Source organism: Amblyraja radiata, chromosome 33 (genome assembly GCF_010909765.2).
Source record: "Amblyraja radiata isolate CabotCenter1 chromosome 33, sAmbRad1.1.pri, whole genome shotgun sequence".
In the NCBI taxonomy this organism is placed as follows: domain Eukaryota; kingdom Metazoa; phylum Chordata; class Chondrichthyes; order Rajiformes; family Rajidae; genus Amblyraja; species Amblyraja radiata.
The window spans coordinates 19,941,355-19,954,524 of NC_045988.1; the positions used below are offsets into that span (position 1 = coordinate 19,941,355).

The 13,170-nt window shown below is 43.1% G+C and overlaps 1 protein-coding gene across 9 annotated transcripts in view; it reads left to right on the top strand.

The window, feature by feature from the left end:
• The window catches only part of robo3 (roundabout guidance receptor 3), a 503,574-nt gene that overhangs the window by 53,199 nt on the left and 437,205 nt on the right, over positions 1 to 13,170 (top strand). The window lies entirely within an intron of this gene.

Below are 13,170 nucleotides of genomic sequence, written 5' to 3' on the forward strand. Positions count from 1 at the left end.
AGTACATCAAATGAATCTCGCCAGCAACAAGTAATAAAGAGATTAATAAGCAAAGTAGATGGCAACATGGGTGGCTGATTTGAGTTTGGTCGAGAAATATTATGAAAAAAAGGTTATGAAAACATATTATGACAAAACGTTTGAAGGAATTGAGGGAAGGTAACAAAAATAAATTATTTTATGTCAAATAGCACCTATCTGTTTTCCTCATCAATTTCAAAAGGTTATTTGAAGGAGTTAAGTTCAGTTTCATTTATTGTCATGTGTACCGAGGTACAGTGAAAAGAGTTGAGGGAAACAGGTAGGTGCTATTTGACTAAATAAACCTCCTGTGGTATCCCTCGCTCTGAGTTGGTTTCCATGGTTGTGGCATTAAGTGGATTACTATCCCCTGGCTGCATGTTCACAGGCCCATCACGGCTGCCCATTTCAGCTCCGGCTGTCGAAGGAGCTGAATTAATACTCGATTCCGGCTGTGAGGAGCCCAAGAGCTTATTAATTAGCAGCCTAATCTCCAGCAGATAGAGACGCAAGGCTGTGCCACTCACTCACGGTGTGCTGCAGTGCACATTACCACACCTCGACCCGATGCTGCATCTGCCCTAATGGAGTCAATAGCCCTTCAGATCCTAACCTATTTCTTTTGGAATCGAAGCACTTTACAAGAATAGCCACTTAGGAAGGCTGTTTCTCTTCACATTGGCGTGCGACGCACACCATCATTCAAAATTAGTAGGCAAGTGGTATCAGGAACTGCAAGAGAGCAGTGCTCTTAAACCTAGCAGGCTCTCTGGCCTACTGTATATCCCTGTAGTGGCTCTCCAAGCAGGCAGCAGCTGTCTGATCTGAAAAATTATTTCGTAGTCACAAACCTAGTGAAAAAAAATCACAGCCGGTTCGTGCATCCTCAACCTGCCCTGTGAGGTTGGCCTCCATTTTCACCACAGGTTGACCAACGTCTCTGTTAGGCCTCTGCCCTGGCAAACACATCACCATGGAAACAGGACACAGATAGATGGGGTGAATGGAAGCCTAACCCCGCAATGTACTCAATTCAAGCTGCTGGAACTGAGCGTGATCCAAGAGCAACTACAACAATGTATTTCATTTTGTTATAATCCGTACTGGGCTTTATCTCCTGATCTTTAGATTTACATTCAGCATTTCGTTCCCTGTTTGCATTACATTAGCGGTTAGCCGGAGGTGCAGTTGCCTATAAATTACTGTCAGTGATATTCATGGAATCATAACATCATATTTGTACAGCAATTCTCGGCACGTTCTCATAACAATGTGTGCTGGATTTTTCACGGAGATCTTAAAAATAAATTAGTTCTGTCTCAGGTGTGAGGCTGAACACGAATGCAGAACAACATTCAACAAAGCCAATTGAATACTGAACTAACAGAGTCGACACAGTTGAATAAAGGTTAGGGCAAGTGGATTGTTTTAGTCAGACCACACACACTTTGAGCACTATGTTAAGTCCTGGTCAAGTGAGGTGTGAGAGACAGAGAGTGCTTGCAGTACTGAATATACATCCCTTAGGCCAGTCTCTTTTGTTAGGGTTCAAGTTATGTCAGGGTGGCACGATGGCGTGGACCCTGATAGTACCAGGGATGTGTATGTAATCCTGACCCCAGGTGCTGCATGGAGTTTGTACGTTCTCCCTGTGACTGTGTCTGGTTCCTCAGGTTCTCAGGTTTCCTTTCACATCCTGAAGATGAGTGAGTGGGAAGGTTAATTGATCCCTCAGCCTTACCCCGAATGTGCAGGTGAGGAGTAGAATCTGGGAGCTGTGCGTGCAGATGCAAGTAGAATAGGTTAACGGAAAGCTAGAGGGATAATGGGATGAATCAACATGCTGGTACAGATTTGAGAGGTTGAATAGCCTTTATCTGTGTCATAATACAGTATGCAAAACATGAAATATGGGATGCTATTAGAAAGACTTGGAGGGAGTGAAATAAAACATAGAACAAGAACAGGAACAGGCCCTTCAGCCCAAAACATTCCTGCTAAACATGATGCCAAGTTAAACTAATCTCCATTGCTTCCTCATGATCCATATCCCTCCATAGCCATGTGCCTATCTTTGCTTCAGTCTTTGGTTGAGAATGCTAGCTGAGTATATTTACTACCAAATGTACATTTTACACATGATCATTTCATCCTCTTGTGATGAATTCTGCTTTGTGATACAACGTGTTTAGCCGAGAGATAATAGGGGCAAAGTTCAGCAGTGTTAAGGCCACACGAGATAATTGAACTCACCACTGCACAGTCAGTGGCATTGTAGTCAATGCCTTTTCCATCTTAAGTATATCAAAGTATTTCCAAAAATAACAAGGCTTACACTGTATAAATATATTTACCATGTTTTGAGCATAATTATAGATTGTACAAGTGTAGCTCAGGGGCAAAAAGAAAAATGAACTGACTGCTAAATAATAACGTAACCACATTCTGTTGTGCTGGTCAGATGGGATGTCCTTTAAGCTTCCCATGTATACAGTGTACAGATAAAGAATAAAAACTTATCTTGCATGACATTTAGTGCAAGATAAAGTCCGATTAAAGATAGTTCAAATGTCTCCAATGAGGTACAGTAGATTGATCAGGACCAAGCTGGTTCAGTTGCCTGATCACAGCTGGGAAGAAACTGTTCCTGAATCTGGAGGTGTGCATTTTCACACTTCTGTACCTCTTGCCTGAAGGGAGAGGGGAGAAGAGGGAGTGACCGGGATGAGACTGATCCTTGATTATTATGGCCATTCTCGGCAGTGGTTCTCCGCTACCTTCTCAAGTACAATTAAAACAACATATTAAACATTGGCTTGGATAGCGATATCTGCAGACACCCAATGAACAAAAAACCCCCACAAGGTTACTGATTACAAGAAAGTTGTTGAGTCTGAGGATACTAAATCAATTGCATAGATTTGCAGTCCATGCTTTGAATACTAATACGTTCATTTCTTTCCTACTTTGCAATTTTAAAAAGTACTTCATTAACTCTGTAAAACAATTTTGCACATCTGCAGAAACAGAAAATAAACAGAGTGCACAATAGTGTCACAGTTGCAGAGAAAGTGCAGATGAAAAAAGTGCAAAGGCCGCAACGAGACAGGTTTAATTTAGTTTAGAGATACAGCGTGGAAACAGGCCCTTCGGCCCACCAAGTCCACACCGACCAATGATCACATTAACACTATCCTACACAAACTAGGGACTTCAGAGGAAGACAAAATGAAATCTCACCCTCCTGGGAGCTGACACTTGGGCAACCCTTTTTCCTTGGCATGCTTGACTGTCACTCTTCCTCAATGCCTGGTAGATCCTGCCTACAAACAACCTTCAGCTACATGCAATGCCAGGATCTTGACCAGTGCAGAGGGATTTCCTCTCCTTCATTGAGTAGTTGGGGCAGAAATGGAGAATATGGAGTGTGTGCATGTGTAGATGTGGGGTGGAGTGGGGTATCTATATCGGTAGGCTAGCCATGGCTGCGCTGTCATCTTCTGACCACGAATAACCATTGGCTCCATTACACGAGACTTGTGTTTGTCAGCGCTTTCCCTTTATAACCAACTGAACCCTGTGGTCCTATTTCAGTCTGAAAAAGGTTCTTGACTTGAAACGTCACCTCTCCTGAGATGCTGACTGAACGGGTGAGTTATTCCACCATTTTGTGTCTATCTTTGTGACCCAATAGTTTGCCTTGATTGGTGAGATTTCCAAGCTACCTTCTCCTACTGGAGAGTGGGAAGAATGTTATTCAGTGCGTCACAACATCTGTCTGTAAAAATGCCTGACATTGTTAAACAGCCCGAAATAAGATGTGTTGTAGTGGTGTGTAACTGTGAGATGAATCATGCTTGGCCACAATGGCTTAGTAGCTTCTTCGAGAGTCAACCTTCAAGCATTTGAGTGGCCCACAATTGACCCTTGAGAAAGCCTTGACATCTGTGACTTCAGTAGACCAGTTCTGTCATGAACGATGCAAGTCCTGCTATGTCATGGCAATCTTGGAGAAAGCACATTAATAATTTTTTTCAATATTTTTTTCATTAATGTAGCATTTCATTTTTAGGATTAACCCACTGAGTGCCACATGCAGCATCCATGTACTGGGTGACATCTAAACTCTGGGTTAAATATGAGTGTTAAATTACCTTTATTTTCAGTCCTCTCTGAGTTAATGTACGAATTGTAGCTGCTTTTGTCTCGATATCAATGATTTGTTAAAAGAAGTTCATTTATAATGTGGAAATGCACAACATAGTTATCCAGCAAACGCACACTTCCACAACCACAGGCACACCTACACTCGATCTCACTCACAAGTGCACATGCACACACATGCACACGCACACTGATGTAAAGGCAGACAGAGGTTAGCACACATTCACACTCACACACACTCACACACACTTTCACATCCATAGACACACTTGCTCATAGTCTAACACACACAAGTACATACACACGTACGCATACACACTCACATGCACACTCACACGCACACACACCTACACTTACACCTACATATTTATAGGCATACAGAGATAAACACATACAAACATTCAAGCAACATGGACACAATCTGATGGATAGAGTTTACAGATAGACAGGTAAAAAAAGGATAAATATCAGTGATATGAAATGGTTGCAGTCGAAAGTAGACGAGAAAGTCTGGTTAGGGGGTTGTGAAGGATTCTGTTCTAAATTCGCTGATAGATTTTGTTTTTAGTTTGATAGTTGATGTGGACTAGTAAGATAGAGAATGAACAGATAAAACTGGCAAGAAGAATTGACATTCTGCAGCATTCTGCACTGATATTGTTTGCTGCTACCCACAGTGTATCTCTCCGTCACCTCATTTATATTACAGTGAATACAGAGCAGTGATGCCACGACATAAATGCAGCAATAGATGAGTGGGCACACACAGGCAGGCGCACGTATGAGTCAGGCCAGTGCAATTGCCAATTCTTTCAGTACACATTTAAATAGGAGAGGTGAACGAGGGAACTGTTTCAGATGAGGCTCAAGTTGAAGGACATTATCAAAAATCAAAAGTAAGATTAAAAAAAGATTGTTCAGCCTTTCCATTAAAGATAATTAAACAGATAGCGTAGGAGGAATTAAAATAAAACAATTCTGTCAAAACTACAGCTGGAAATTTTCACCGACTTCCATAAGATATTCCAACCCGAGACTTCAGCTGAGCTAGAACGTGCCTTTCCTCCTAATTAGTTCAGCTACGGTGGGGGGGAGAAACAAACAATATCACCAGGCCTTTCAGTTCAAAGAGGCTGGTGTGTGCTTTGCATTTGAAAGTCGGGCGGCTGCACTGAGGCGCATAAAAGGAAATGTCAGGGTGAAAGTTCACTCCTGAAAGAGTTGCATCAAATGATGGCGTGACATTTCAGGTTTCTGGATTGGAATTTGTCTCTTGCAATGGGAATCGTACACCTGTTGGCAAGTGGAGAGTTTCAAAGGAAGAGATAGAAAGTCAAGGATATTTTCGAAGGAGTCTAGAACTTTTAGCAAAAAGAACTGCCAATGAAGTGAAGGAAGTGAGAGGGGAATGAGAATTGGAAGGAAACAGAGTTTTCAGAGGATTGTTGGACTATGGGACGCTTAGTTTAGGTTAGTTTTATTTTAGCTTAGAGGACCAGGCCAATTGCCCCACCAAATTCACACTGGGTCACCCATTCGTGCTAGTTATCCCACTTTCCTCATCCACTCCCTGCACAACAGGGGCAATTTACAGAGGATAATGGTCCTACAAACACGCACGTCTTTGGAATTTGGGAGGAACCTGGAGCACCCGGAGGAAATACACATGGTCACAGGGTGAACTTGCAAACTCTACGCAGACAGCACCTGAGGTGAGGGTCGAACCCAGGTCTTTTGCACGTTGCACCCAGGTCTCAGCTGCCATTGTGCCGCAACAATGATGGAAGGAGTGTTGAGCAGAAGGCTAGTTATCTGGACATTTTAAAACTGAGGTATTGTTTGACTGGGAGTAAATGCCTTTGGAACAAACACTGAGAACACTACCAATTAGAGTCTGTCCATTCCACACAGAATGGGAAGCAATTATGGCCCTCTGCTGGACTCAGTTGGTCGGCATCCTCAATCCTGAGAGACCAAGACAGAAGAAATATCATTTGGAAAATCCACTACAGCAACTTGCCAAGACTTCTCCAACGATACCTCCCAAACCTAAGACCTCCATTCATTCAGACATATGGGAATATTGCCATCTCCAGGCCATGTTTCTTTAACTTCGTTGAAACAGAATCTTAGAGCTCACTATCTAATAGCACTAAGGAAGTACCTTTACAAAAGAGACTACAGCCCTCCAAGAAGATGATTGAATGGCATCTCCTCGAGGACAATTAGAGGTGGAGAAGGAATGCAGCCTCACCATGGAACCCATCTCACAACTGCATAATTTATTTGGAGCATGTCAGCACATCCTGAGTTTGTGAAAACTGCTCAATATTGCAATTTCTTTCTTTCTCGCTCTACGTAGAGGAGTTGCACATCACAATGTATATTTAACCATTTGTTTACCTCGTTGTCACCTTCCCCTCAACAATGAACCATTGTACATTTCCTTGATCATCATCTGCTTTGATCAGACCCTTTCACACCTTACATGCTCTTTGTATCCTTCCATATCTCTGGATTCCCTCTCCCCGGACTCTCAGACTGAAGAAGGGTCTCGACCCGAAGCGTCACCCATTCCTTCTCTCCAGAGATGCTGCCTGTCCCGCTGAGTTACTCCAGCATTTTGTGTCTATCTACAATGTATATCAAGCCATTTTACTTACTTCTGTAAAGTATTTGAATGAGCAACTAATTGTATTTGAAGATATTATGAACATTTAAATGCCGGGCCAAGTAATGGTATTCCACAAAGCTGAGAAAAAAAAACTGATGAGTATATACCTGGGCAATCACCTTCCACGGCCTAATCATCCACTTCAGACGGTTTAGTTTAGTGTAGTTTAGAGATACAGCACGGAAACAGGCCCTTCAGCCCATTGAGTCCATACCAATCGGCGATCGTCATATACTAGCATTATCCTACACACAAAGGACAGTTTATAATTTTTGCCGAAGCTAATTAACCTACAAACCTGTACATCTTTGGAGTGTGTGGGGAAACTGGAGCACTGGGGAAAACCCATGTGGTCACTGGGAGAACATACAAACTCCGTACAGACAGCACCCGTAGTCAGATCGTACCTGGGTCTCTGGCGCTGCAAGACAGCACGATCGCTGCACCATCATGCTGTCCTGTCTTTGTCTTGGCAAATCCCTGATGGACTATGTTTTTATTCCTGACACCCAGATGGCACTAATGTCCTCCCTGGTGGACCAGGTACCGATGTGACAGCTGACCATTGCTGAACTTTGCTCTATGCCATTAGATGGACTGGCATTGGAAAATATACTTAATGCTGTCAAAGTTTAATAATCCTGCCCACATACACACCCGCATGCACACACACAAACACGTGTGCACACGCACGCGTATGCACACAGTCACACACTCACTCACTTCCAGTAGAGGTCATCTTGTTGATGGTGTTAATTTAAATTGTACCAGGAAATCCGGAGACCAAAGATTTTTCTTTTCCATTAGATGGGAGCTGGATTCATCACTCAGTCATTAAGTTGTGTTTCTACAATATTTTAGGGGTATAGACCCAGGGTCAGGCTTCTTATCTTGAGGTAGGAAAACATTTTTTTATTTTTGCAGGCATTATTGTAATGTTCGCAAGACCAGCATTTATTGCCTATTTCTAATTGTCCCAGAGAATGGGCATTACATTGGCGAGGCATTCCCACAACGCTGTTGATTAGGAAATTCCTGGTGTTACCCACCCCAGTAATGATGAAGGAATGGCAATATACTTACAAGTGAAGACTGGGAGTCAGGAGGTGATGGAGCTTCCATGTGTCTATAGGTCTTGACTATCTTGGTGACAGCAGTGGGAGCTACTGTTAGATTTATGCATTTTGTAGAAGGTATAGACTGTATCCACTGATGGAGGAGGAGGGAAATGTTTAGGTCGGTTGGCGTGATACAAATCAAATAGGCTGCTTCGTCCTGGATAGTTTCAGGCTTCTTGAGAGTTGTTGCGCCTTAATTTAACCGGGTGAGTGGAGAGGATCCGTTCACTGCTCCTGAATTGTGCTTTATGAATGGTGGACAGGCCTTGGGATATCAGACATTAGTCACCTACCATAGGTTACCAATCCTCATGTTACGGTGGCCCCATGAATACTGTGGCTGCTCTTTTAGCCACTGTTTCCATGGGACTGGTCTGGTTAAATCTCTGGTCAATGATGAAACTAAGATGTGGATTACAGGACGACTTGGTAATAGTCATTGACCTCTAATAACCAGAATCAGTTTTTTTGGTATGAAACATACAAAGTGATGGAGCAACACGACGCTGGAGGAATCAATGGGCCAGGCAGCAACTGTGGAGGAAAATGGACACAATACATTTCTGGTGAGACGTCTTCTTCAGACTGAAGAAGTGTCCAGACCTGAAGAAGGGTTTCTACCCGAAACATTGCCTATTTCCTTTGCTCCATAGATGCTGCCTCACCCGCTGAGTTTCTCCAGCATTTTTGTCTACCTTCGATTTTCCAGCATCTGCAGTTCCTTCTTAAACTTCCCGACCTGGATTGTTGTCCACCTTTTTCCCTCCACAGATGCCGCCTGACCCGCTGTGCCTCCAGCATTGTTTTTTTGCCCACGATTACAAATTCAGTAGATCTTTCGCATCTCCGGTCTTTGTTTGTATGAAATATTGTTTTCCCTTCAACGCCCATTAACTTCATATTCCCGTGGCTGCTTGATCTCGCACGTGGTCAAATGCTGCCTGATGTCAAGGGCAGTCATTCCAGCCTCACCTTGACATTAGGCAGCAGTATTGACATAAGAACTAATCAGTTCCATGATTATTGTTGAGCTTGATCAGACAGCAGTCTTGGCTTGGGGTATCCAAGGTTGTGAAAAGGGAGACGGAAGAGTGCAAATATTTACGATGAATATTTATGGTGAATAACGATTCCAAAGAAATGCTCTGAGCAACAGTTACATCATCGCTCCTAAGTATCTCATCTAATATTCATCAGGGATAGTTCATAAATCATAGAAGCAGAATTAGGCCATTTGGCCCATCGAGTCTGCCATTCAATCATGACTGGTCTACCTTTCCCTCTCAACCCCATTCTCCTGCCTTTTCCCCGTAACCCTGGGTACCCATACTGATGAAGAATCTGTAAATCTCCACCATAAAAATACCCAATATTAGCTGGGGAGACATGATGGGAGTATATACATTTATGAGAGGCATACAGAGAGTAGACAATCAGAACCTTTTTCCCAGGATAGGAATGTCAAAGATAGTGGTCATAGATTTAAGATGAGCGGGGGAAAGTTTAAGGATGTGCGGGACACGTTTTTGACATGGAGAGTGGTGGGTGCACGGAATGCACTGCAAGAGCTGGTGGTGGAGGCAGATATGATAAAAGATAGGTACATGTTTTTCAAAAGATAGGTACGTGGACATGCAATGCAAGGAGGGATATGAATCAGATGGAGGCAGACCGGAATAACTTGTTATCATGTTCGACACAATCTCGTGGGCCGAAGGGTCTGATCCTGTACTATATGGTTCTAAGCTCTATGTATCAAGTCCTCCCAACAGATATCCCAGGTTGGAGGAGTGAGGATGGAGTTGTTTTATTACTTGGAGGATGGGAAGGGTGCTGTGTAATTACGAACCAAGCAAGGCTTGGGAATTCTCCCAACTGGATTAGCATTTCACAACATAATTATATAGTTGGCGGATCGAAAGTCAATTTAGACTAATTGCATTTTCCTCAGGGGGAGAGATTAGACCCAACAAAAATGATAACAATTTCCAAATTAAACTGTTTGTGTGGAATTTATTCCCCTGGAGCACGGAGTGCAATATTCTCAAATAAAATCAGAGTAAGAAATAGCATCCAGGGTTGTTTGTTCAAATCTCTCACGCTTTGATTGATTCTAATTATCTTATTGTAAATTACAGAAGACTAACATTTTGTATGGAGCCTTTCACACATACAGCTCATTACAAAATGCATCCGGCTTCTTTGGAAGCTTCGCCTCTGGTGCAATTAAAGCGTTGGTTTAGAGGGAGTTTAGTTTAGAAACACAGAGCCACACTGGCCCTTTGGCCCACCGAGTCTGTGCTAACCAGCGATCACCTCATACACCAGCACTATTCTACACACTAGGGACTATTTACAATTTTTACCCAAGCCAATTAACCTACAAACCTGTACATATTTGGAATGTGATTGGAAACCGGAGCACCCGGGTAAAACCCATGTGATCACGAGGAGAACGTACAAATTCTGTACAGACAGCATCTATTGTCAGGATGGAACCTGGGCCTCTGGCAACAACTCTGCCACTGTATATAAGATTACTGTAGGGCATAGTACAAGTAAGGCAGGTCCATGTACCCAGCATAATATCATTTTGAGGGGGAATTGTAATCTATGTTAACAAATCAAACGGGAAACAAATTAACAGTAAGCAGGCAAAGGGTCTGGAGTTTAGAAATAGGGAAGTTTTGTTACCATTGGTGAGGCCACATCGACAGTACTGTGCACAGTTTTGGTCTACTTACGCATGAAAGGATTTAATAGCATTAGAGGCAAGATTCATCAGGCTAATTCCTGAGATGAGAGGATTGTCTTAAGCTAAGAGGTCAAACGGGTTGGGTCTGTATTTTTTGGACATTAGAAGAACGAGGAGTGATCTTACTGAAACATACAAGATCCTAAGGAGGCATGACAAGGAAGATGTTAAGATGTTTTAAACAAAGGGTTGTGGAGATTAGACCAGGGTTGGGTGGGGGGGGGGGGGGGGGGGGGGGGGTGCATGCATAAATGACACAGACAATGTGATGAGACCAGCAGAGATCTGCCATGATCATAGAGTCATAGAGTGATACAGTGTGGAAACAGGTCCTTTGGCCCAACTTGCCCACAACAACCAAAATGTCCCATCTGCACTAGTCCTACCTGCCGGTGTTCAGTCCATATCCTTGTAAATCTATCCAATCCATGTACCTGTGTAAATGTTTCTTAAACATTGCAATAGTACCTGACTCAACTACCTCCTCTGACAGCTCGTTTCATACACCCACCACCCTTTGTGGAAAAAAAAAGTTACCCCTCAGGTTCCTGTTAAATCATTCCACCCTCACCTTCAGCCTATATCCTCTGGTTCTCGATTCCCCTGCTCTGGGCAAGAGACTCTGTGCGTTTACCCGATCTATTCCCCTCATGATTCATGTGGGATGTCAGGGCAGGCTTGAGGAGCCAGCTCTGCTCCTGGACCTGGAGGTGGGGTAGCGTTGCTGGTTAGAGAGGAGATTAACGCAATGGAAAGGAAGGACATTAGTTTGGAGGATGTGGAATCGGTATGGGTAGAGCTGCGAAACACTAAGGGGCAGAAAACGCTGGTGGGTGTTGTGTACAGGCCACCTAACAGTAGGAGTGAAGTTGGAGATGGTATCAAACAGGAAATTAGAAATGCGTGCGACAAAGGCAAAACCGTTATAATGGGTGACTTCAATCTACATATAGATTGGGTGAATCAAATTGGCAGGGGTGCTGAGGAAGAGGATTTCTTGGAATGTATGCGGGATAGTTATCTAAATCAACATGTAGAGGAACCAACGAGAGAGCAGGCTATTTTAGACTGGGTATTGAGTAATGAGGAAGGGTTAGTTAGCAGTCTTGTTGTACGTGCCCCCTTGGGCAAGAGTGACCATAATATGGTTGAGTTCTTCATTAGGATGGAGAGTGACATTGTTAATTCAGAAACAATGCTTCTGAACTAAAGGTAACTTTGAGGGTATGAGACGTGAATTGGCCAAGATTGGCAATTAATTCTAAAAGGGTTGACGGTGGATATGCAATGGAAGACATTTAAAGACTGCATGGATGAACTACAAAAATTGTTCATCCCAGTTTGGCAAAAGAATAAATCAGGGAAGGTAGTGCATCCGTGGATAACAAGGGAAATCAGGGATAGTATCAAAGCGAAGGATGATGCGTACAAATTAGCCAGAAAAAGCAGCATACCGGAGGACTGGGAGAAATTCAGAGACCAGCAGAGGAGGACAAAGGGCTTAATTAGGAAAGGAAAAATAGATTATGAAAGAAAACTGGCAGGGAACATAAAAACTGACTGCAAAAGTTTTTATAGATATGTGAAAAGAAAGAGATTAGTTAAAACAAGTGTAGGTCCCTTGCAGTCAGAAACAGGTGAGTTGATCATGGGGAACAAGGATATGGCGGACCAATTGAATAACTACTTTGGTTCCGTCTTCACTAAGGAAGACATAAATAATCTGCCGGAAATAGCAGGGGACCGCGGGTCAAAGGAGTTGGAGGAATTGAGTGAAATCCAGGTTAGCCGGGAAGTGGTGTTGGGTAAATTGAATGGATTAAAGGCCGATAAATCCCCAGGGCCAGATAGGCTGCATCCCAGAGTACTTAAGGAAGTAGCTCCAGAAATAGTGGATGCATTAGTAATAATCTTTCAAAACTCTTTAGATTCTGGAGTAGTTCCTGAGGATTGGCGGGTAGCAAACGTAACCCCACTTTTTAAGAAGGGAGGGAGAGAGAAAACGGGGAATTACAGACCAGTTAGTCTATCATCGGTAGTGGGGAAACTGCTAGAGTCAGTTATTAAAGATGGGATAGCAGCACATTTGGAAAGTGGTGAAATCATTGGACAAAGTCAGCATGGATTTACGAAAGGTAAATCATGTCTGACGAATCTTATAGAATTTTTCGAGGATGTAACTAGTAGCGTGGATAGGGGAGAACCAGTGGATGTGGTGTATCTGGACTTCCAGAAGGCTTTCGACAAGCTCCCACATAAGAGATTAGTATACAAACTTAAAGCACACGGCATTGGGGGTTCAGTATTGATGTGGATAGAGAACTGTCTGGCAAACAGGAAGCAAAGAGTAGGAGTAAACGGGTCCTTTTCACAATGGCAGGCAGTGACTAGTGGGGTACCGCAAGGCTCAGTGCTGGGACCCCAGCTATTTACAATAT